A 16,353-nucleotide genomic window follows, 5' to 3' on the forward strand; every position below is an offset into this window, starting at 1 on the left:
TGACTCTCCATGGAGCAGGCTGACAGAACAGTGGGTTTGATTGGAAATAAACATTCTGGTACGCCCACCTTGCACTGTAAGAACGGCGAATGGGAGTGGCAACTCCTTCCGGCGAACAAAAAGGTCGCCTGGTGTGAATAGGACAGGTCCATCGGGTACGGGCGCACTATCAAGGTCAACCATTACGGAACTTAGCGGCGGGATATCGACGTCTTCGTCCACGGTAATCTTCCATTCACCAAACAAATGCTCAGACAGCGGCGGATCGTTCTGGGAAATAAGTTCAACCTCAGCCTTGGCACAGTCAATTACTGCGTTATGGCTTGACAAGAAGTCCCATCCAAGAATAACGTCATGGGAACATGAAGAAAAAACAACGAATTCGATGGTGTAGACAGTGTCTTGGATCACTACTCGAGCAGTGCATGCAGCCAGTTGTGACACATGTTCAGCACCTGCTGTTCGAAGCGAAAGTCCCGACAGTGGCGTCATAACCTTTTTCAGATATGGCATAGTTTCACACTCATAACAGAAATCGCGGCACCAGTATCGACAAGAGCAAGAATAGGGACTCCTTCAACAACTACGTCGACGACATTTTTCGGAGATACACGAGGACTTTGGCATTTTGCTACGTACGCAGTTCGTGCCTCCGGAACTGCGGGAATTAGTTTCCCGCGTCATGAGGCGCTGACTGACGACGCATAGGAGAGATGGAGCGGCGACGAGGAGAAGGCGATCGGTGGCTCGCGAACGTCTGATGGTCGGATTGAAAGGATGGTGACGGCGGTCCCGCAGGTGCGCGACGGGGAGCTTGGCGGGAAACATACACTGGGCTATGAGATGCTTCAACCTGCTGCATTGCACGGCGACAGTAACGTGCTACATGTCCTGGGAGACGACAGGAAAAGCATATAGGTCGGTTGTCCTGAGTGCGCCACGGATTCGTCTGCTGTACAGCCAATGGCGCCGGACGGCGGAACTGGGAGACTGGCTGAGGAGTGAACGTCACAGGCGCTGGTATGTAGGGTCCAAACGAGGGGACAAAGGAGTGGACAAGTGGCGGGGCAGCCCTTGCCGCGCATTCGGCGTACGTCAACGGAGCGGCCACTGGCGGTGCTATGGTAGCCATGGTTGGAACAGTCAGCGGGGCAGCGGGTGTAGTTGACTGGTGTGCAGGTGATAGGGCTTCGGCGACCTGCTCCCTGACGGTGCGCTGAACAGCTTGAGGCAAACTTGGTGCAGGCTGCTCTACAAAAGGTACCAGCGAAAGTTGCCGAGCGACCTCTTCCCGGACGAAGTCCTTAATCCTCATCTCAAGCGATGCTTGTTCAGAACTGAAGGATAAACTTGACAGCTCTGCGCCCGTCCCGAGCGACTGTCGAACAAAACTCCTCTGCCGTCGCAGCTCATCGTAGCTTTGGCAGAGCTTAATTATCTCAGCCACGGTCTTTGGGTCTTTGGACATCAACATCTGAAACGCGTCGTCTTCAATTCCTTTCAGTATGTGCCGAATCTTTTCTTGCTCAAACATATCCATGTTGATACGCCTGCAGAGATCCACAACGTCTTCGATATAACTTATGAAATTCTCGCCGAGCTGCTGCGCGCGTACGCGAAGACACTGTCCAGCGTGCAGTTTCCGCACCTCTGGCCTGTCGAACGCCTCTGCGAAGAGGGTTTTGAATTCGCCCCACGTTTTGATGGTCCTGCCGTTGTTCCGAAACCAGACCTCAGCCACTTCCCTAAGGTAATACTCGACATTGCTCAGCTTAGCTTTGTCATCCCACTTGTTGTAGACGCTCACTCGCTCGAATGTGGACAACCAATCCTCGGCATCATAATTACCTTTGCCGGTGAAAAAGGGCGGGTCACGCTGACGGATGGTGGCGGCACAGATGACCGTTGGAACCGGCGATGGTGGCTGTTGGCCTACGTCGACGGGGTTGACGGGCATTGGTACAGTGCGGTTGCGAAGCTCCAGGTTGGTTCACCTCGTACCCAGCACCTCCACCACTTGAAAGGCGGTTTAATTGCTAACAAGCAGTAAAAGCGGGAGGCGGGAAGCAGCGCAGTCTGTTCCAGGTGAACCGGATAGGGGATCGCTGATCTGACCACAAGGACGCACAGATGAGATGCCAGCTTGATGCTTCCGGCACATACCCGAACAGGGATTGGACGATCGAGGTCCGTTAGTCCTTTCACTTCTCTTCATTACAATACTAATAATAGTTGTTTTATGTGTACTCAGAACGGGCGGAGCGAAGCGCAGATCGCTGCAAAAAGCGCTCATGCCATTTCAGCCGATACCCAACTTTAGAAGCGTCCGACAAGTTTACGTAGTGATTACTGCATTTAAGAACCCAACACATCTGGCTAGACTTCGTTTCATCACATATGTCGGCTCACAACGCCACCAAAACATTCAAAGCACCAAAGCAAACACGACAAACACAATGGGAGGCGGTGTAGTCCAATGCACCGGCTCATTCCACTGACGAGGGGAGTGCCGAGTGGTGGCGCCACCCGTCCAGCTGCCCGGTCCCTATAACACACTATAATGCTACCTCGTACCAAGCGGTTTGGTCAGTTTCGGTCAAATCAGTCATGCATTCTCCAACTGGCACATCCTTTGCTACTCTGGACCACTAAGCAAAATGTTCTTTCATGGGACTCGTGATCAGTAGTGATGCTTGGTGGAAGAAAAACATATTGTCCTTTTAGGGCGGGAGACTGTTGGTGTTATTGTCTCCTCACATAGTGGTACCGCCGTAAGTGTGGACAAGTAGTGCCATCAAGTTGCAGCCAGGGGAGCCGGTGCATACGCTTGAAAATACTGTACTTAGCCGAAAGAAGCATTCACATTATTTTTAGCAGCGCAGGCAAACCACACCGAGGGTCACAATGAAGGTAGCAATGCACAGAGGCAATGTACAGCGGCTGCACAATTATCTGGGCGAGTGTTGCACCAAAACAAACTGCTTGGCATTTAGGGTCCCCCACGATCTATTGGCTGGGCTCTTATGATAGTGGTTTTTGCCTTCTTTCTTGTTTTCTTCGACAATCAAACATTACCCTAAAAAAACATCCAGGTGAAGGCGTATTGTCAAAATATCAGTCCCATAGTCTTACCCCTTCCATTGGAAGTTCCGCAGTGTGGCCAATAGCGGTGATGCCTGTCTTCACTTTTTCACTATTTTCTATGTTATTTAACAAAACCTATGCATAAGAGCGATATATCAGTGTTTTTGAATTGTAGTTTTTCTTCAGTGTCCCTTCAAGTGTGCACTCACATGGCTGAGCTGTCCGAAATAGGTGCTTCGAAAGTGGAATCGCACGGGTCATCTTCAAATGCAAAAGATGGTTCAGATGGCACCGGTGATGAGCACTGTTCCCGCAGTTCCTTCATGAGGACAAGCTCCGGGATGCCCATTTCAGTTTGGCACGCTGAAAATAAAACAAAGTCATCATAACACATTGGCACTATGCACATTTGTGTGTGATGTCAGGTTTTCAGCACTAATGTTGACGGTAGTTATTCCACATGCTGTGCTTTAGGAAATGTGATGATCACAATGTATTTGATAGAGCAGTGGTTCACAAGTGATGAACTGTCATTACCACAGTGAATGCAACGATAACCTCGCAATCTATGATACAGCCAAAGTAATGCAACATAAGTGTAGCCTTTGCAGGTGGGCTCAACCAAAAATGGAAAACATCAAAGCAGAGCAACACACAGTGTTTTCTCAGAAAAGCTGCATTACACACTTTTGCTGTCAGATAAGGTGTCTACAATCTGCATTACCTATCTAGCTGAAACGAAATTCCAGCATTCAGATCTATGAGTTGCTATCCGTAAGGATGGGCGACTGGCATTAACAAACCAACCACTCGTGTCAAAAACGTGCTTGCTATTTGTGAGATGGTACGTACCGACTTCCCTCGTCGAGCGCGTTGCCTGAACACTAACGCTGCTGATCTGGGGTTTCAGTGTTGCTTGAGTCGCCGTGAACCGAGTTTGGGCATCAGAATTTGCCCTTCCTGATGGTACGTGCACAGGCAAGCAAGTAGCAGCTCCCAAAGAAGCATCTGCGCCTGGAAATGAAAAAAAAACAAGTATTGAGCCCGGATACCTGGATTTTCTGATATCTCAGGTCCCATATGTACTCCTACGGCCAACGCCGCAATTACAGAAAAGTGAAATACTTAATTGCTTTGTGATATTCGCAGAACAGTTCGTTTTTAGTACCCTCTTAGATTTGCTACAAAACAGTCTGCATTTCCAAGTGAATGCTGTCAAGTTCGGTTCACAGCACTCATGATCAGCTAGCTAGCTAATACGAGCGTACTGTTGGCATGAACGTCTGCGTATGCGCTAAAAATTGGTAAACGGGTGGGCCACTTGTTTCAGTGGCCACTTTATTTTGGCACTCGATAAATGCCGCCACTCGGGCTAAAAAAGCATTACTACACTGTTAGCGTAGTTTCCTAGAACCCAAAGCCAACGAAGCATTAAACTTAATGACGAAGTGGCAACGCTAAATTCGCCTAACTGCACTTCGAATCGTGGTAGGAGAAAACCATTATTTACTTTTGCTCACCGAAGCGCGAAAAGCAACAGCTCCTGCCCAGCCTACGCTGCCTCGTCTGCTGTGTGAGCGATTGACCAAGCCCATACAAACTGCGCCGTGAGAGCGCACATACCTGAGCTCGTAGAACAGGACGCCGTAGGTACTTCGTAGCTTGTACTGTACTGCACGTCTTCAGAAGCATCTGAATGAGCAGGCGCAGAATCTGCGCTGGTGGATGCCTGCGGAGTTTCGGCAGGCGCCTCCTAGGCGTCGTGAAATCCCCCAACCTCGAGGCGACGTGGTTTTGGAGATGTTGCTTCACTCCCCGATGTGGTGCCACTCGGCGATGCGGAGATTGTCGGCAAGGCCCCATGTTCGAGTATGCGCAACGCCTGCGGGCTGTACTGGCTCAGGCATGCTTGGTTATGAACGTAGCAGCTCGGTGCAAAATACAGCGAGCACAGCAGACTTTGCTGATGCGGCGTCCAGCTGTTTCCGCGTCCGCTCCTACGGACGAACTCAGTCCACCCCAGTCGCTGTTGCGGGTCGGGAGGAAAGCGGTGAAGAGTTATGCCTTGCTTCGATTTCGTTTGGCAGCCGCTGGCCGCGCAGTATCTCGACATTGCAGAGGCACAACTTCAGGCAGAACTGGGCGTCAGAGGAGACTGCAGCACAATTCCAGCAGTCACCTTCATAATGACGCACAAAGCCCAGTGAGCAGCGGCCAAAAGAGTCATGCGCGCCGAGCAGCTACACGTCACAGCCACCGTGACGTCGACAGTTTTGAGGTGTGTATTACATGACATCATGCTGATGCTGATTCCTTTAGGCTGCCCGTCTTGAGTTTTTTCATGAGGGCAAAGTTTAAAATTCATTTAAAATATGTTACAATTAACAGTTACTGTCGACACTTGCTGGGAGATATCTCCACATACAGAGGAAGCTATTTACATAGTTATCTCAGCTTTGAAATTTTGTGTCAGTACTCCTTTAAAAGTACGCTGCAAACGATAAGCGAAATAGAGCATCAAGGTGGAAGCGGGAGCGTGCCAAAACAAAAAAATGCATTGAAAATTTAAAGTGTACTTCACGTCACGTGCATATGTGGCTGTGAGAAAAAACGTTTTTTATCTTCATCCCCAGGTGGTCAAAAGTAATCCGGAGCCTTCCACTACGGCGCGCCTCATCGCCTGCGTTGCGCCGGCGCGTTCAACCCTACAATCAAAATCCATCAGAAATCCAACCTCTGTTAGCCACGCAGGCGTAATTACTATAACCATCGTATAAATTACGTCATATAAATATAAATGTCCGTATTCTACCTGTTTCCTCTTAGTTTTACGGAATAGCAAGCTCAGTTAATCGTTGAAGCGCATTATCTGTTTTCAGCAATAAACAATAATGAGAAGTTTGCATTCCCCCTCGCCCCCTACTTGTAGCTTACCCCTGCTCCATTTACATGTCCCACTTGAACTTCAGCCTTAGTAAAGTCGCTCAGAAACAGTCACTTTCAAGAGCAATCATGAACTCTGTACACGTCGTGCTAGGCTCACTTTTCTTATGGAGTTGCTGAACAAATGAGTACTTTTTTTGCGGTGAGGTGCCCGTAATAATTTCAAGATATGACTCAACAACCACACACTTTATTTCTATACCCGGTTTCTTTTTATTTTATTTTTTCACTCACTTTTCCTAAAGTTATATACGCGTACGACCCCAGTTAACGCAAAAAAAAAACATGGGTAAATCCTCAGGATGTCCGGCTCTGGACATTTCAGCATCCTCAGGTTGTCCAGATCTTATCCTCAGCCAGTCCAATCAGGGTCCGTTTGTCCGTCCAGCGTACATCCTCAGAACGTCGTCAAAATGATGCCGCTGGACAATTTTCGTACACTTTCAGAACAACAACTAACCCAGGCAGCACAGGACTGTTCGGCCTAAAACAGGCCGGTGTACTTTGGCCGGTGATTTTCTGTCCGGCCGTTTTCCGGCAGCCATGTTCGGCCCATGTCCAAATGTGGGCCTTTTGGCCGTATACGGCCGTACTCCCATGGCTGTCCAACGGCCAGTGTCCGTCGGCCAGTCGACCGGCTTACGGTCATACGGCCAGATTCCAGCCGTAGGGCTCCGGCCATTCTAAAGCCACCCGTGTACAATGCGTGTACGGCCGAAGTACGGCCGCCGGAGGACAGCCGAGATGCGGTCGTCGGACTCCAGCCGGACTACAGTAACGGAAATACGGCCGTGCTACGGGCATTGGAGTTCAGCCACAGTGCGTTAACTTACTGAGGCCGGTCACTGCATGTCGCGCAAGCAGATGACTCATTCGCGCAGTACAAAAGCAGCACAAACCCAGCATTTTGGGTCCAATGCAGCCACATCAAAGTGAGCTCGCGCGCAACCACCAGCCGTCAAGCTTTCAGTGCAGCCTTGCTTAATTACCAGCGTCAGTTGATAGCAAAATTCATTTATTAAACAGTGCTCACAAATTGTCGTTCCTTTAATTGTTGTGCCTCATTTACTGCCGAACACAGAAAATATTCAGTTCTTTGTGGAGCTTGAATAGATGTATTGTCCAGGTCCTGATATCCTCTGTGGGGCGGCTTACCTGTAATAAACGGGGAAAGAGGAGGGAGGGGGGGGGGGGGTGACGGTGGGCGCATACTTTAGTGGGTTGAATTTCAGAGAGATAAATTGCGCCGCTTTTAGCCAATTTTTTTTTCTTTTAGGGCAATATTCCGGAACAGTTTCATGCTATGACTACATAAACTATTTTTATAACAGTTGCTTAACCAATTTTGATGTGTTTAAAACCGGCGTGAATGCCTTTACGAAGCGTTTTGGTTCTCAACAAAACACTTAGGAGCATTTAATATAACTCCTTCACAAAAAAGTATGTCCAGTTTTTGCCCATTTTTCTTGCAAAGACATTTTCTACTCGATCAACGTTTCTGATGATCTCTCGCAGGGCTGATAGTAAGAAAGAGCGAACAGGTACTTTCATTTTCAATCTATTTTAATGTTGTTTTCATGAGTATACGTCCACACCACTTAACAGTCCAAAAGAGCTTAATTTTCTTCTAATGTCATACTACGTTCAAAAAATTCTAGACGCGTTGCGAATGACGCCCTGCTTCAGGTGGCTGCAGTCGTATCCCTTTGTGTTCACGCAAGGAAAGGCGTAAAATTAGGGTTACATAATTTGTTTCAAACCAATAACATAGCAATGGTAGCATGCATACAGGAAACCTTGCATACTGCAACGAATAGGGCAATAAATATTTAATTGGTCAAGGTTGAATGCGTAGGGTTCTCAACCCGTCGGAGGCAAACTTGCGCCTCTGGATGTTTATTTATTTATTTATTTATTTATTTATTTATTTATTTATTTGTCTGTTTGTTTGTTTGTTTATTTATTTTTATTCATTTATTTATTCATTGTTTTATTTATTTATTTGATGCCTGCTTGCCTTTGCATGCATTACAGAAGGGAGATACATAACACTAAGATAAATATGAGACAAAATAACAAAATAATTTTACAAAGCGCGCTGAAAATCGTCAATATAAACAGTTAATGCAATCATACGTGGAAGATAATTACACTTCAGTGTTGATGTAAAATAAAATGAATCGCGCAAGGCGTCACCGTTAAAGGAAAGTTAATAATTTGCTTTAAGCTAGCGGTCCCAGTTTGCGATATGTAGAATGGTGGTTGGACATACTTCTCCCCTTCTACTCCGGTTTTCGAATGATAGATATTACGAAAAAAGTTCCACCTGTGGTTTCGTCTGTGATCTTTCACGTCCGGCCATTTCAGTTTACTTTTACTTTCTCTCATGCTAAGTTGAGCGTGCCAGTTACCTAATACGAATCGCACTGACATATTCTGTATGTTTTTGAGCGTATCAACCAGCTCATTGTTTTAGGGATCCACGAAAACACATGCGTACTCCAAGATTGAGCGCACATGAGTGAAATACGGTTGTTCTTTTCAGTTAGATGGAGGTTCACTGAAATTTCGTCTCAGAAAGCCAAAAACATATGCAGCCGTAACTTTTATGGTGTGAACCTGCCTATTTAACCTCTAACCACTCCCTAAATAAACTCCCAGGTATATATATTCCTCGGCCGTTGTCACAGCCGCATAATTTACGGTATACGTATTCAATTGGAATGATGGTTTTCTTGTAAAGGTGCCGTTAACACACTGTTTAACATCCAAAAACTTTTCTGAATCAGCGCACCAGGATGTTATTAAATTCGAATAAAGCTGCAGGTATACGGAATCACGTTCATTCGCTATAGTCTGGTAAACTACACAGTACTTTTGAACAAAGCTATAGGGCCAATAGTAATAACAATGCAGCAACCAATTCATTCAGTTCATAGGATGAAATGTACTACGCAGAAGGTGATATGGAACACAATCATTTGCGTTTCTGCAGTCCAAGAATATACAGTCAACCACTTTAAGCTTATCTAGTGCAAGAGCCAAATCGTGCGTGAACTCAACAATCTGCGTTGAGCAAGAAAATCCTGACAGAATCCGTGTTTGCTAGGATGCTGGCGATTATGCTTAACCAAATGAGTCATATCCCAAGAGCAGCTAAGCTCACCTTCAAACATTGGAACTACATAAACAGCTAGGCTTCGTCATTGACAAGGCTCTGTTGTTATCGCAAATTTAAAATATTCTTTCTTCTAAATAGGTAGTCGTAAAATCCCGTGAAGTAACATAGTGCAGGGCATGAAGTTGATCCTACCAATGCACGAGCGAGTCTCTTCTACGTTTATCACCAACAACATAGTGCAACATTGCTTGTCGCAGTTTAATTGTAAGCAGAATAACTTGTGCTTTTGCGCGCACTAGCCTTTCTTTGGTGGGGAGTCTGTGACATGGCGGCGGTTTAGCTCCTGCATGGTGGCCGCTTGCTCGACGCCCTTGAAGGCCAGTTATTTTGGGGAACCATCTCCATCTCGGATCGGACATCTCTGCCGGATCGATGTCGCCAATGCCCTCCATTTCTTGAGGGGGCGAATAGCCTCGAGCTGATGCGTCTACGAAGCCGACGGCAGAGGCGTGGTAGCGGCGATGACTGGCGAGGCTTAGCTCACCCGTCGATGTGGCACAGTCTTCTTGTGGCAATAAATGACATTTCGATGGCCTAAAAGGTTCCCTGCTAATGTCCAGTGAATCCTTGCACCTTTCCCATTCACCTAGAACACTCATTACTGTTTGACAAACGATGTTCGTTTATTTAAAACGTAGAAACACGGAGCGGATGAAAAACGCGTCCCCGTCGTTCGGCTCCCTATCGGCTTTTTCTCCCCCCAGGAAAAAAACGGGTCGGTCTCAATCACGTCTGTGCATGAATTCTGGGTGCCCAGGCGCGAGCCGTTGTTCGGCTGTATGCCGTTTGCCGAAAAAATGACGTATAACCAGATATCTTACGTAGGCCGGTCGCCTCTTGAACACCGGTTGCCAAATATTCTGTGGCCATTCGCTTGCCGTAATTCGGCCGAGGACCGCTAACCGAATTAAAAACGTATATTCTGGGGCCGTACGTCGGCCGGTATCCTTCATAACACTGGTTGCCCGAAGAAAACGAATATTCTACCGCCGGACGCGCGGTTCACCGTTGAAACAACGAATGCACGGCAGCCGCGCTCCAGCCGGTCTCCTTTCGAACACGAAGTGCCGCAAGAATACGCATATTCTGTGCCCGGTTGCTTGCCGTGGTTCGGCCGATTACCGCTTCCCGAAGAAAAAACGAATGCCCTAAGGCCGTACTTCGGCCGTTCTCTTTCACAACATCGGCAACCGTAAGAGAACTGAATATCTGGCAGCCGGTTAGCTGCCGTTGTGCGTCCGGACATGGGCGGACGGAAAAATGCCGAAGCGCTGGTTGCTGAATGTTGGCCGTTCAACGCATGATCAGTGGCTGCCAGAACCTAAATGCTGGCCGGGCACGCCAGAAAGAGGCCATTGATGGGCCGGTCTTGGGGCACACTTTCTGTGCCGCCTGGGAATGTTCGTTTTTCTAAGGCTGAAGTTACCTACAAGCTAATGCAACAGGCCTCACTACAGAAATCAGGCACGTCCTAAATGATCACAGTAGAACCTGGGGAAGCCGTGCCAGGAAGGGAGGCAAAAACACTGCATATGAGAAGACGGCACGGGTAACCCAAGAAAACTTAAGCGGAGTATTTATGCTAGCTGAACCCGAACAGACGAAGCCTGGAAGTTCGAGCAGAACCACATTACCAGTTTTCGGTGTCAAATTTTGTTTCAGTTTCACGCAAAGGGAAGAATCTTTCAGGTGCCCCAGAGAGGCGTGGCTTGTACGAGCACAAAGTAAACCTCCTGAAGGTGAAAGGCGTCACGGGACTTCTCTCTAAAAGCTTTGGAGAATTATGGAAGCTGCATGAAGAGTTGAAGTGCTTTTCTGACTTTTTGAGTAGATTCCAAGATATAGAAATGGCAGCTGTCGAACTGGAAGAGTGCGGATGTTGCGAAGAAGACACTTCTCTCCGCATCTAGTCCTGCTCTCAGCACTTAGTGACCTCTGTTCCAGTGCAGCAAGGGATTGCAGCTGAAAAATGACATTCATATGACTACTTTTATGCAGGTTATTTTAAAAAGTCCTTATGTGATACTTTTCCAGCCGTTTTTCACTAGCAAAGACCTGTGCAATAAGCCACTTTTTATCCAAAATCGGTCAAATTCTGCGTCTCACATCAATGTGTGCCAGATCCGGACTTTACAAGTACTTACCATTCAGGGAAGTAATGCAGCCACATTTCTATTTCAGTGCTCAAATAAGATACTTTCCTCCCTTCTACACCATGACAAAAAATTATTTCGGCAGTTGCCACCGTTATTTTCCTGGCAAAAAACGACGTTTATCTCGATTCCACCCACAGTGGACTTGGCTAATTCTGAAAAAAAAAATTTTTCTTCACTGTTTTTCTTTGATTGCCGAAATTCTGATGCAAATTCTAATACACGTATATGCTTATGGCCACTAATAGACCTATCAGTCTGTATTAGTCTATCAAGCCCATCAGTACTATGTATTAGTCTATTAGATCCATAGCTCGGCAAAATTGGATGCCACTCACTCACGCTCACTCAAAAAGTATATTTATCCTAACGCACCTAGCCGCACTCGCACTCGCCACTCCGTCCTCACCACGCGCACTCACTCGCACTCACGCTCGCCAGTCCGCCTTTACTACTCACACTCACTCGCGCTGATGCTGGCCACTTGCCCCCACCACTCGCACTCACTGACGTTCACGCTCACCACTCCGCTCTCACAACTCGCACTCACTCGCGCTCACGCTCACCCCTCCACCCTCACCACTCGCACTCACTCCCGCTCTCACTCTCCACTCGTCCGCACTACTCGCACTCACTGCCGTTCACGCTCACCACTCGTCGTCACCATTCGCACTCACTCGCACTCACGCTCGCCACTCCGCCCTCACCATGCACTCGCACTCCCGCTCACGCTCGCCACTCGTCCTCACTCGCGCTCACACTCACCACTCGTCGTCACAACTCGCACTCACTCACACTCGCTCGCGCTCACGCTCACCACTCGCATTCGCCGCTTACACTCCCTCGCACTCGCACACACCACTTCTAATGGCCACTCACACTCACTCGCAATCACCACTCACACGCACGTACAAACATTTTCTGTCATGAAACACTTACTGATTTGAGCTAAAATTTACCTTTCTCAAGAACGGGGTCTCCCTTTTTCTAAAGTATGTATTTGGTTATTATAAGCACATGTCTTGATATGTCACTTTCAAAGCGGTAATCGTCGCTGGATTCTTTTACGAAATGAACAAATTCTCGCAAATTTGCCTGAAGCCATTCATCATAACTTTTTATTGTTGTCTATGCTATTTCGCTCAGATTCTACAAAAGAAAAAAACTTAAAATTTTCACAGCGGTGGCACAGAAAAGTTTAGAAAAGCTGTTGCCATCTGTCAAATACTGGCTAGCGCGCGCAAATATTCCTATTTCGAAGCGCGCTATCCAAGCAACTAAAATTTCGTACTCAATTCACTCTGGACAACCCTCCAAACGGTTTATATCAAGAGTAATCCCAGGTGAAAAGGGCACATAGGGAGAGTGTCCAGCAAAACACCAAAATTAACAGATGGAAAACGGCAAGCAAAGTGGAGGAAGGCTACTGGAGCGCTTGTCTTTGAGCGCTTGGCAGAGGCAAGGCGAAGGAGAGAGGCGGCGGCGCCGCGTGGTCGCGCGAAATCAGCGCCGCCTGACTTTAGCGTGGGCGTCCTCATGGAGACGAGTTGCCTGGCGCCCGCCTCCCTCCCGCCCCCTCCCTAAACGGCGGCAGCCTGCCGCAGAGCAAAACCGCAGCTTCATCCTAAACTACTCCGTCAAGCTCCCGCACCGGGCACTGAGACAAGTTCACGTCGAAAGATTATACGAAATAACGGGGAGAATAAGTCATCGGACACACACACGCACACGTACGCACACGCACGCACGCAACACACATGAACACATACACGCGCACACGCACACACACACCAACGCACTTGAACACGCGCGCGCACGCACACACATACGAACTCGCACGCACGCGCACACGCATGCATACGCACTCACGTGAACACGCACACGCACGTACGCACGCACGCACGCACTCATTCACTCACTCACCCACTCACAAATTACACTATGCGACTGCCGAGATGCTACTGTTGGCATGCTACTGTTCGTCACACCACTCAGGGTTCACAGTACCCCTACGCCGTCGGCACGCGGACGACGACGAAGTCCGCGTGAAGCGAGTATCATAACAGAGCGCCGCCGTAACAAGTAATGACAATTACTGATACGTTTAATACGCCAAGGCCTCGAAAATGAGCTACTGCTTCCACAACACGCAACTCGCCCATTCGAAGCGTTTCGCCATCCTGATACGCGAATCTGTGAAAATATGCGGTACCTTTTCAAACGAATACCGGCACTCACAATTTGCGCTTCAGAACAGCCGGCCGCAGCCGGCCAAAGCTGCAGCAAGCCGGCCAATTATGTATACCAAGTAGTACTACGGCACTAAACCACGGTGCTTTCTAATGCCTCCATCGCAGCGCTCAGCGGTAGGGAAGTGCAATCGCGGCGACGACGTTACTGATACTAATTCCAACACAAAACGCTGCGAGCTAGAAACATCACTCGGCGATAGTGCGTGCAACAGCCCCTCAATGAGTCATGACAGTGAGAGTACCAGCGCATTAGATGTCCATTTAAATCGTATTCCTCAATCAGCAGGTCACTGGAGAGTTGGTTCCACGGTGCCCTAATTATAAAGGGGAGTAGCCACATATTCCCGAAGCTACAAGCAGTCGTTCCAGTAACTAGTGGCTGTGCGTACGAGTGGATATCGCCAGCAGCAATTACCACAGCAAGTGGCTCCTGCGACGAATGCCAACAGCGAGTGATGCTCACCGCGGTAAGCCCCGCACATCGCGCAAGAAGCGCGCGTTCACTCGCCACTCATGAGTGGCGAGCGGAGCTCGCCGCGAGTGGAACTCGCACTCGCGAGTGGTGAGTGGGACTCACCGCGAGTGGTGAGCGGGGCTCGCCGCGAGTGGAACTCTCACTTGCGAATGGTGAGTGGGGTTCACCGCGAGTGCAACTCGCACTCGCGAGGGGTGAGTGGAGTTCACCGCGAGTGCAACTCGCACTCGCGAGTGTTGAGCGGTGCTCGCCGCGAGTGGAACTCGCACTCGCGAGTGGTGAACGGGGCTCACCGTGAGTGGCGCTCGCACTCACTCGCACTCGCACTCACCAGGAAAAACGACGGTGAGGCTCACCCACCATTCACTCGTGAGTGGTGAGGGGGGAGTGTGAGTGCAGTCATGAGTGAGTTTGCCGACCTATGATTAGATCTATCAGTCTGCATTAGTCTATTAGGTCTAACAGTGTGTATTAGTCTGGTAGGTCTACCAGATTGTATTCTGATAGGTCTGCCAGTGTGTACTATTTCTATCAGAACCAGTGGCAAGTTCGAACAGAGCAATGAAACATGGCAAAACATTTTATGATGAGGGTACACAGGCAATCTTGGATAAAACAAGCGCGAACTCAAACGAAGACGAAGGAAGTGCAACACAAGGACAGACGCTGGACTAACAACTAAATTTTAATATCAGAAAGGGTGAACATAAATACTGAACACAAACAATAAAGTAATAAAAGGACATGCGCATGGTCGAAACAAGTTTTCAAAAGTCACGGTGATACCACAAGTAGATAGACACGTTACAGTGAAGGCACACGCAGATATGCAATCTCTTAAAGATGGAGACACACGCTTGTTTGGCTTACACACTTATCACCTCGTTCTGCAATGTGAAATGCCCCCATGATTTCGCGGGTTGTTTGATTACGGTGCCTAAATAAAATGTTAGTGGCAGGAAAATTAGGTTTGCATTAGTTGCACTTAGCACAATGCGAAGAAAGATGGGATGATACAGGGCCTTTCAATGACAATTCATGTTTTCTCAAACGCACGTTGATACAGCAGTCAGTTTGTCCCACATAAGTTTGGCCACCGGGCAAAGGAATTCTCTACACAACTCCCGTTGCGCATGCGACATACCGGTTCTTGTGGTTGACACCACAACCAACCTCTTTCTTCTCACTTGGTGGGAACGTATGGATGCCAACGCCTCTTCGAAATGACTTGAGCTGGGGTGGCCTGGGATTGAGGACACGACCTTCAACATTTTAATAAACTCCTCCAGGTACCCGCTCGTCAATAATTCTTGATGTATTGTGTGAAGTTCGTTCCTCATTTCGCCGTCACTTGAAGAAAGATATATTGCCCGCGTCACAAGAGACGAAGCGACAGATTGCTTGTGACAGGCTGGGTGGCACAAATTAAAATTCAGGACAGATTGCTTGTGACAGGCTGGGTGGCACAAATTAAAATTCAGGTAATGTCCGCTATGCGTCGCTTTCCTGCGCACAGCAGACGAAAGGCTAGTTCTGGTACGGTTCATCTTGACATCAAGGAAAGGAAGGCGGCTGTCACATTCAATTCTGCTGTGAACTGGATGGCGGCTTCAATCGGGTTGAGAAGAAGCAGGAGTTGTGGGCATCTTTCCTATGGATAATGCAGAAGCCTGTCCTTTCTGTATGTGATGTACTGGGGTAAAAAGTCTGTGTTTGCTGCTTAAGTGGGTTCCTTGGAGACACACTGCCAGAGGTGCATGCTCCCAGAGCAGCTCTTTAACATCATCCAAGTTTTTGAGAAGGCCCCAGCAGTTCCACTGCAGTATACAAAAAGCCATTGCTAGTATTGAGACGTTTGTTACTAAAGACAGGTTTAGCTTGTTAGCTTCCAGAGCCTTTTCCAGTAGGAGACACCTTAGGGAGCTCTGCTTTTTTGATCAGTTCCTGGGAGTTCGTACGCTCCAGCGGTTTGTGGCGATCCTTCGGCGTGATTGACGTAGAGGATGGCTCACTTGTGTCCATAGCCTCCAAAGATTTGATTGATTGCAGCGTTTAACGCGCCTGCGAAACGCAGGCGATGAGGCGCGCCGTAGTGAAGGGCTCCGGATTAATTTTGACCGCCTGGGGATCTTTAACGTGCGCCGAAATCTCGTACACACGGGCGTTTTTGCTTTTCGCCTCCATCAGAAAAGCCGCCGCCGCGGCTGGGAATCGAACCCGCGAACTCATGCTCAGAAGATAGCCTCCAAAGAAGGGTTCTTTGTT

This window comes from Haemaphysalis longicornis, unplaced genomic scaffold (assembly GCF_048455015.1).
Source record: "Haemaphysalis longicornis isolate Haplotype H1 unplaced genomic scaffold, Haemaphysalis longicornis Haplotype H1 scaffold_4, whole genome shotgun sequence".
In the NCBI taxonomy this organism is placed as follows: domain Eukaryota; kingdom Metazoa; phylum Arthropoda; class Arachnida; order Ixodida; family Ixodidae; genus Haemaphysalis; species Haemaphysalis longicornis.